Source organism: Rhamphochromis sp. 'chilingali' (assembly GCF_963969265.1).
Source record: "Rhamphochromis sp. 'chilingali' genome assembly, chromosome: 1".
Classification (NCBI taxonomy): Eukaryota; Metazoa; Chordata; class Actinopteri; order Cichliformes; family Cichlidae; genus Rhamphochromis; species Rhamphochromis sp. 'chilingali'.
The window spans coordinates 45,262,506-45,272,422 of record NC_137929.1 but is presented as its reverse complement, the minus strand read 5'-3'; positions in this window follow the sequence as shown (position 1 = coordinate 45,272,422).

Genomic DNA, 9,917 nt, shown 5'->3' with positions numbered 1-9,917 from the left:
AGCAGAATCATAAAATCACTTTCTTTTTCAGTCCACCAGATCTTGTTGTTGACTTTTTTGGGACATTTTTTGTGAGGTCAGCAAAGGTGGAGATAAACTGTATTATTTGACAATGATGAGATAAAGATTTGGCGCATGGATTTGCAAAAGACCTGCATCTGTACTACAATGTGGAAAGCAAAGGCTTTTGTTACAGGCTTAGATCTAGCTGTGTGACAGTGTTACAATGACGAGAGCTGCATTAAATTTGGCATGCATAGAGGTCTGCTCATTATCTCGCAGAACACCGGCAACCACTGCCTTACATTCATAATACATGTACTCGTGTCGTAGACCACACATGTATTCAGCTAAGTTGGATTAATATGAATGGTTCAGTGTCTCAGGCACTTGCAACATTTATGGTAGGTTCCACATGACCCAAGAGCAAAAACGTGCTGATTTCAAGACTTTTTCATATTCTGTGTTGGGTGTATGATGGTCTCATGTTCTCACCTTTATTATCTATCTCTTCATTTAAATCAGGAACATGGAAATTTTCAGGACCCAGTTGTGTCTCTGTTGTCCCAGTTTCAGTTAAACTTGGGTCTGAAAGAACAAAATAAATTAAATAAAAATATGTATTTATCATCCATAAATTAGCTGATATAACTAAAGTCATTGGTCTTATAGGTTTTTAATACTTTTGAGAAAAAATAAACTGAGAAAAAAATGATTTTATCAGTCTGACTCACCAACAATCAGACGAACAATTGAAAACCTTGTTTGACTCTTTAACTTCGGGATGAAACATCTGTATCTTTCTTCATCTTCTTGTGTCACATTAGTGATTCTTAGTGAGATGTTTCCTTCTCTCAGGCTGTCTGTGAACAACGCCGTCCTCCCGATGTACGATGGGAGCTTCATGTCGGGGACCTCGTGGGCGTCTCTGTAAAGATGAACATATTCCACTCGGCTGAGCCGGTCGTTGGGGTCAGGACGGAGGTCCGGCTTTGACCACTCCACCGTCAACCTCGCCACGTTAAATGCTGGTTCCACTTGACAGGGCAGGATCACATCATCACCTGGAGCTGCTACAACAGGCTGAAGGGATCCAACCACGTGTAACTGACCTGAGGGACAAAAAGGGAGATTTTAAATCTGATATAAATCAAATCAACATGCAACCAATTAGGCCTTGTTTATATAGCACTTCTCAGACAAATCAGATGCTATTGAAAGAGCTTTTCAAGTGATAGAACGCCCTCCTACAACAGTCATGTTTCTGATTCATGCTTTAGATAACATCAGGCTTATAACTGTCCACTTTTCTTCTTAGTGAAGTGAACATATCATGCATTAACAACACACACACACAAATCTTTGTGCAATCTGTCTTGGCATTTATTTAATCTCAATGTTGCTCAGTTGCTCCTAAATTCCAACCAAACACTGGCCCAGTCCCATCTCCACCGAAAGTCTAATCACTAAGGCCTAATCACTTAATCCTCACAGACTTAACTGACTCAAGAGGCAACTGACATAAGACCTTGAGGGTTCAAATCACACCTCTGGTATAAGTACAAAATCTCATGCAGTTATACTTATATATGGTATAGAAAACATAATGTGTTCCTAAGATTTAAATAGGCCAGTGGTATACCCAAGTTATAGTAATACAGATTCCAATTCTTTGAGCCTATCCCAGCTAAACAAACTGCTAATGAAAAGGTTCGAGTCAAACATGCAGTCTTAGTATTTCTTCTTCTAACCATGCAAGTATGTAAGTTCATTAAAAAAAGAAAAGAAATCTGTCTAAGATTTTAAAAATGTTTCCAATACACTTTTCATTCATCAATTTTCATTTCTTTTCTTTTTTCCTTTCTTTATTCAAATCAGGCAACAAAGTATATATCTCATTTACATTGACATAGTTTTTTTTTCTTTTTTACCCCTTTTCCCTTCCCCTCCCCTCTTTTTCCCCTTCCCCAATTTTCATTTCTTAAGGGAGTGATTATGATAGATGAATAATTTATGGGTTATTCAAAAGAAAAAAGTAAACCAACCAAATATTTTTAATGAAAAACAAAATCAACAGAGATTTGTGGACAATGCTTTATATCAGTTCAATTCAGCCAAATATTTTTCAGTGATTTGTATTACGAGGGTAAGATTTGACCAATCAAATCCAAGCAGCCTACTGCCACCAAATATCAATAGAAGTAAACTGAAACGTTACACACAGGCATCACAGCATCTAACGTCATTAGTATCAAAGATGCTGACATGTTTACTTGTCTCCATAGAAATTAAAGGGATTGCCTCAGTCATGTTTATTTAATTGGCTACGATAACAGTACAGCCGCTTAAGTCTGACAGGTCTCTAAGAGCGCTACATACGAAAACACTTCCATAACACACACACACACACACACACACACACACACACACACACACACACACACACACACACACACGTGTGTGTGTGTATATATATATATGTATATATATATATATATATATATATATATATATATATATATATATGAGTAGTAATAATATTTGGCTGCAAAGCAAGGATACCTTACATGTACTTTAAAGCTTACCTTGAGCAAGCCTGAAGACGAAAAGGAGCGGAAAGACGACTATTAGAGTTGAGGTAGAAATCCTGTAACTGAACTCTCCTACGCCCATTTTAATATGACAGTAATGCAGAAAATAATTAAAGCATCTCGAAACCAGCTGAATATAAGTCTGAACACGAGCTATAAATTCATGAGGGGCGTGTCCTAACAGGTGAATTCCCCAGAAACACGTGCTTTTACGGTGATTAATTGTACAGTATCAAACTTCAAATGGAGAAAGTAAGTGAATATTTATCTCTACTTTTACTGAACTTGAAGTTTGAGAAAGCGAAAATTGAACGACACATGGGTGAATATAAAAACCAAACTTCATAAGCAGCTGTGATATCACAGAGAAGAGACTCACCTGTTCGGATCGCAGATTTGTAAATTCACGGTGACCATCTTATTCTCGGACCAGTGTTTATAAGAAAACTACTTTATTTGGTAAAAGAGAGAGACCGTGGAGCAGCTGCTGCCTCGTTGGTAAAATGAAAGTAAAAAGATCAGAGGAGCTGCAGCAGGGATGGGGGAGGTTACGAAATCAAACACCTCCGATCCTCATTTTTAGTGAGCAACAGCGGGCAACAACTGAATGCAGTAGCTGCTGAAAGGATCAACATGCAAAGGCCTCACATGGTCCAAGAATGAGCTCCTCTGCCTCCACCGAGTCTGTATATGTGTGCAGTTTGTCTTTCCTCATGGATGCAGCCATTCATTTAAACTTTATTTGCTTTTATCTTGTCTATGTGATAAATACGAACACGCTGCCAGTGAAACATCAGTGCACCACGGTGTTTATTTGTCGGTATCACCTTGTGTTCAAACATCCTTGTCAGCTGGGACTTTTCTGTGTGGGGTTAAATAGAAGTTGTGGATTTCCATTTCATAGAAGCTCTGCTTTTTCAACCTGGCTGGGATGTGAGAGTGTGCGTCTCTGTGCGTTAGCTTTATGTTAGACTGGCATCCAGTAAAATCTCACCAAAAATGTATTTGAAACACCTACAACTTCTCCTTAATTGTGAGCTTGACTTTCTAAAGCCCATCCTGCAGGTTCAAACTGGACTTTAGAGGAACTGGTACACAGATTCACCACAAACCACATCTGTACACGTTAACACTAGATTTACTAAACCTGCCAGGGAAATTTGTTTTGGAGTTTTTATGCTGGTAAGTATGGTAAGTATAGCCACAGGCCAGATGATTTGGAACTGTACAGTTTATACTTGTAGATGTTTTAAAATACCATTATTATCTGTTATAAAACCACCATTCTGCATTTCATCAGTAGCTATTATTCATCTCTGACTCTCTTCCACAGTGTGTCTGTGTCTCAACTTCTTCTGCCAATCCCAGCTGGTCATGTCAGATGACTGCCCGTCCCTGAGCTTGTTCTGCTGGAGGTGTCTTCCTGTTAAAAGGAGGGTTTCTTTTTTCTTCCCACTGTTGCCACGTGCTGGATCATAGCGGTCAGCTGATTGTTGCGGTTTTCTCTGGGCTATTGTAGAGTCTTTACAATAAAAAGCATCTTGAGGTGACTGTTTTTGCAATTTGGAAAAATATAAAAAAATTGTAATTGAACTGAATTATCTGCTAAAGTATGACTGCACATCCCACATGTTATTATGTAACCCACTGCTACGTAATAATATATTATGTCAGTTAAAAGATAAAAGGAGCAACAGGAAGAATAAGACAACAAACATAGATGAAATCACAGAAAAGAGCTGTGGATGTTGGTATCTTTAATCTCTGAGATGAGTTTTTCTCCATAATCTCACAAATATGAGTAATCACTCATATTTCAAGTGAGGTTAGTTAAGTTATTTACTTAGTAACCTGAGTAAACCAATATTAGAAAAAAACGGATACATTTGGAGAGAAATTTGTCTCAAAAGTGTTAGAAAGTTGCATAAATGGATGTTTACAAATGTGCCCAGTGATTTGTGTGTAACTTTTGAGGACCCGCACATGTGTGTAATGCAAATTTCTCTCCATAGATTTGGGCCAGCGACCTGTGTCTGGTGAGGTTAACATTTAGTTCAGATGTTGTAATGTTGTAATGTCTTCACTAAATGTCTCAACCTCTACTTCATACATAAATATAACTCCTGAAATACACCCCGTGTCTTTAAAGTCACGTCTCCAGCAGTTTTGTCTGATCATCACCTGCTCTGTATCACAGCAGTCGCTGAATTGCTTCAGAAACAAGGCCCATGGGCTGCATTGAGTCTTTTCATTGAAGAGTAATTAGATTCCCTTAGTTCCTGCTTGACTTTACTCTGTTAACAAGGTTCCCGTAAATACAGACTCAGCACACTTTGAAGCAATGGAGTAAAAGACGCTTTTGAAACACACCACACCGCCTCTGATGGAAGTTTCACTGCTGCAGCTGTGTTTGGCCTGGTATATTTCAGTGCTTGTACAGTAGGGTCAATAAGTGTTATATGTTTTAAGACAGGATTTTTTAAATTGTATTCATATATATATATATATATATATATATATATATATATATATATATATATATAACCTTTCCCATTCAATCAAAACTTAAGACTTTTGCTTTCTCACCTGTACGATTTCAAACGAATCTCTCTGTAACTAACTGAAACCCTTTTGACACAAATGCGTAGAGGTTTGAAAGAACGCCAACCTACTGTGTGGGAGTGTGCAGAGTTGTTTAACTCTCTATCCAACTCAAAGCAGCAACTGCCGACACACACCAAGATAAAGCTGCTTGGAAATAAATAAATAAATAAATATATGTAGATACATACATATATATGTACACACACACACACACACACACACACACACACACACACACACACACACACACACACATATATATATATATATATATATATATATATATATATATATATATATATATATATATATATATATATATGTGTGTGTGTGTGTGTGTGTGTGTGTGTATACATATATTTATAGAGAGGGAGAGAGAGAGAGATTCGTTTGAAATCGTACTGGTGAGAAAACAAAAGTCTTAAGTTTTGATTGAATGGCAAAGGTACCCAAAGTATCACTTGTGATAGTGAGCCTCATCAAGCCAGGCGCTCTGGGAATTTTGCTGGCAAACCCTGCGTTACAGTTACCTAATCAAGTTAAATCTGGAGTTTTGGGGGGCGCTGAGGGAAATGCTTTTAGTTGTGCCATTATTGACAAACCAAGCAAAAACAAAAAAAACCTTTAGGGGATATCTGCTTTTCTTACCAAAATCCTGTCAGTAACCTGACTCACTTCCAAAGTCTTGTGTCATGAAACTTCTTTTGCAACCTGCACGTGCAAACTGCACAAATCAACAAATACAACTTTAATATAACAGTAACATACTTCCAGACATCAAAATAATTAAATTTCTTCTCTAAGTTTTATGCAATGTTTGAAGATTGTTATTCAAGATTTAAGTTTTTCTGCATGAATCTCAGGGCTGTTTTGATTCAGGTCTAATACATTATTAATATACTTCAGGTCTTCAGGGTGAAGAACGTAAACATTTTGCATTTGTGGTTTCAAAAATAAAACTGTGACATACATCCTGCATAATTGTCTTTTTCACTAAGTCAGCACTGAGGTGTGATGCAGCCCCTCCGAAACTCTTCAGTCTGAGAGTCGAACACCAGCCAAGCAGCATGGAGATCACAGCTCTGTGCACAATTATGGGTGAGTACTAGAATGTGTCAAGTCTCCAGTGAGTCTGTGTGTGGGCTTTAGCTTTTGGCTTTAATGAACAGATGGATTAATAGTTCAGCCTTTGATCTTTTCATAACATTAAAGAGAAATCAAGTTTTTGTAATTCACATGAATTCAAACATACTTTACAATAAACTGCAAGCTTTGTGATTATTTGATATTACAAGGTAATTGTTACTTTATAATCTTTAAAATCGTTAAACCAGCTTACAAGCAAAAAGTTGCCTCATTGTTGCTAAACTTCTTACATTTTATTGCTATCTGTGTTCAGTTTACAGCTTCAGTATTTTAATGTAGTTTCTAACTACAGAAGTTTTTGTTCATATTTTATTAATTTGAGTTAATTTACCTATGAAGTTGTTTTTAGATAATGAAGTGAAATTAAGCAAATGCTAATTAATTATTGATGTGCTCATGAGGTAAATAATACAATAGACACAGACAAAATAAAAAGAATTGCAGCTGAGCATTTAATTAGGGCATAAAACCGTATTTGCACTCTGACATCCTGATACAGATCACATATTCACCCATAAAGAGCATCGTTCAAAAACCCCACATGTGTTTCATATGAAACCTTGTAACAGAAGATGCAGATGTATCTGTTTTGTGGGTAATATGTGAAGCTTTCATTACATATGTCACGTAACAGAGCTGCAAAGAGGAGACAAATGGAGACAACTGACACAAATGGTGTCAGTTGTGTTTCTTTTGATTTTACAGTGCATTGTTGTTTCATGAAACAGCAACTGGTGGAAACCATTTAGCATTATTAATTGCAAATACTCTACACTCATTTGGTTTCTGTTCACCCACGACAATGGAGGGAAGCACCTTCTCATCAGTGTTTGGTAGAGAATTTTCACAGAACAGATGCTACAGCAGCTTCAAGAGCAGCTAGACTCAGTTTTAGGTGGTGGTGACTACCTTATAGCTCAAACCTTATATCTGTTATTGTAAAAGTATTTAATTGTTTTTCACCTTTCTGTTTGTTGTTTCTTTCTCTGTTTCTTTCAGCCACTTTGAGTATCTTTCCCAACAGATCTCAGTTCTTCAAGTACGATCCTGTTACACTGAGCTGTGGAGAGCTTAAAAACTCTAATTGGACAATAAAGAGAAACACGTCAACAAAAACAAATGAAGAGTGTTCCAAACACTGGGGTACAAAAAATGAATCAAACTGCTTCCTTCAAGATGCTTACCCATCAGACAGTGGATTGTACTGGTGTGACTCTGGAGCTGGAGCCTGCAGTGAAGCTGTCAACATCACTGTGACCGGTGAGTTTAAGTACTAAATTGAAGAGGCCGTCATTTGGATTTAAAAGCCAGATTACAGATAGTTCTCTTTGCAGAGTTTTGATTGAAATATGACACCAACATGCTGGTGGGATGTTCAGCAGGTTTATGAAGTTTAGCATATTAAAATAGTGAAAAATGTCTAATTAGAATTAAGCACCAATCAACACAGATTTGAACCTAATAGAAAATGTCACCGAGTGGACTGAGGGTATTTAAATTAATGCATCAAATTTCAGGGAAATCCAACCAGTAACCGTTATAGTGGGTCACTTTATGTTATAAATATGCACCATGAGAATATACACCATGAGAAGCCTGACATGAGGATTTGTTGAAACAGCTACAAACCTCATTTATGTTTTCCAGCCAAATGACTTCTTATCCATTGTCTCATATTAATACTGACTGTGGCCTCCTGATAGCAAACAAGCAGATTCAAAAAACAGACTTTTGCTAAAATACAGAAAAGAGCAGTATTATTGTTTTACTTCTTTAAATATCTAATATAAAGCTAGAACCTGCACCCTGTTAGCTTAGCATAAATCATTTAGTTCAAAATAAACAAAAACTTGTATCATGGGGTACAAGCATGCTAACCAGAGGGTGTAGTTCTGGAGTAACTGGGTGAAACATGTAAAGGATAACTCAACACCTGCAGTTAGCTAAAGAAATTAGCAGAAAATCTAATGGCAGACTCTAATGGGTTTTGAATTAAAGTACTGCAATAAGGGTCATTTAGATATTAGTGCATGGACAAAGCTTATTCCAAGCATGGCTAACAGTTAAAGCTTTTATTTAATATCATAGCTTCGCATAATCAATAATTATTGATGAAATGCTGGAGCTAGCTAAAATTATGAACAAAAAGTTATAAATTATTGACCTAAAAGTATGCCCTGCCAGTTAAAATGTTTGGATAAAAATGCAAATTAATATTTAGAACTAAAAATCTAGCTCGGTAAGCAAAAAGGATACATTAGTGAAATTTATCGCTATGTGTAATGAAATGAAAAGCTGTTAAATGCAGTAGTAACTTAAAATGGCATCTGAATGGCTGAAATAGCTGAATTCATTCAAACATGACAGATGTTGAGGAGGAAGTTTTTTTCATTTTGAGCTTATCTGATCTGGACTATGTCTTGGTTTAAGGAAGAAGGATAGTTTGGATTGACTATGTTTGATTTCAGTTTTTTTTTTTTAACTGAAGCTTTGAGTCACCTTAAAACTAACTAATTGATCATTTCTGTCATGCTGTTGTTCAGGAGGCTCTGTGATCCTGGAGAGTCCGGTCCATCCTCTGCAGGAGGGCGATGCTGCAACTCTGCGCTGCATGGATAAACCGACTTCTTTTATCCCAGCTGAATTTTATAAAGATGGCCACCTCATCAGGAACAGCTCTACAGGAATCATGACCATCCTCAAAGTTTCAAAGTCTGATGAAGGTTTCTACAAGTGTACCATCTCTGGTAGCGGAGAATCACCGGACAGCTGGCTGTCTGTCACAGGTGAGAGGACTGAAAAGTAAAAAGGAAACAAACTTTTTCACACAGTAGATATAACTTCTGTTTCCACATTTGTTGGTGCTTCTATTTGAGCGTAGCACAGAGATCACAGTCTACCAACGCGATAGCCCAAGCTTGTTGTTGCGTTTGCATCAAGAACAAACTGTGGTTTCTGTTTTCTATTGTGTTTAAGCTGGGCGGCCCAAATCTTTTCACTCCCCTCCTATGTATGTTGTGCTTCCTGTGGTGGGTGTCTGCCTCTCGCTGGCTGTGGTGTTGGTTGTGCTGGTGCTGCTGTTCTGCCTCTGGAGGAACCACAAAGGTCAGTCTGTTTTTGAAGTATATCTGTTAGCCACAGCTTTGCACTTACAGTCATATTCTTTAGTTACTGTAAACACACAGTTTATATCGTTCAATTTCTCATACAGAATCCCGCCGCTAAAATCCAAAAGTGCACTGCTGGTTAGAGTGCCCTAAGTTTCCAATAAATTAAGGTACTTTACTTTATGAAACTATGTACATATTAAGATTATATTATAAGTTTCAAAGAGATTAACTGTTCGTTTTTCAGCGTGGCGATAAAGAGTAAGTTTATCTGTTGTTCTTTCAGCTGTCACAGCAGCAGAACCGCGTATTTGATTTAGTCGATTATTTTCCCCTGGATGGCATTTCTGGGAGGGTTGTGTCACATCAGATAACACCCTGCAGTTTCAAAGAGTCAGATTATGCAAATTTCCAGAAGAAAATTATATGTGCGTAGTCATCGCATGCAAGTATCAGCGCATCTCTGCAA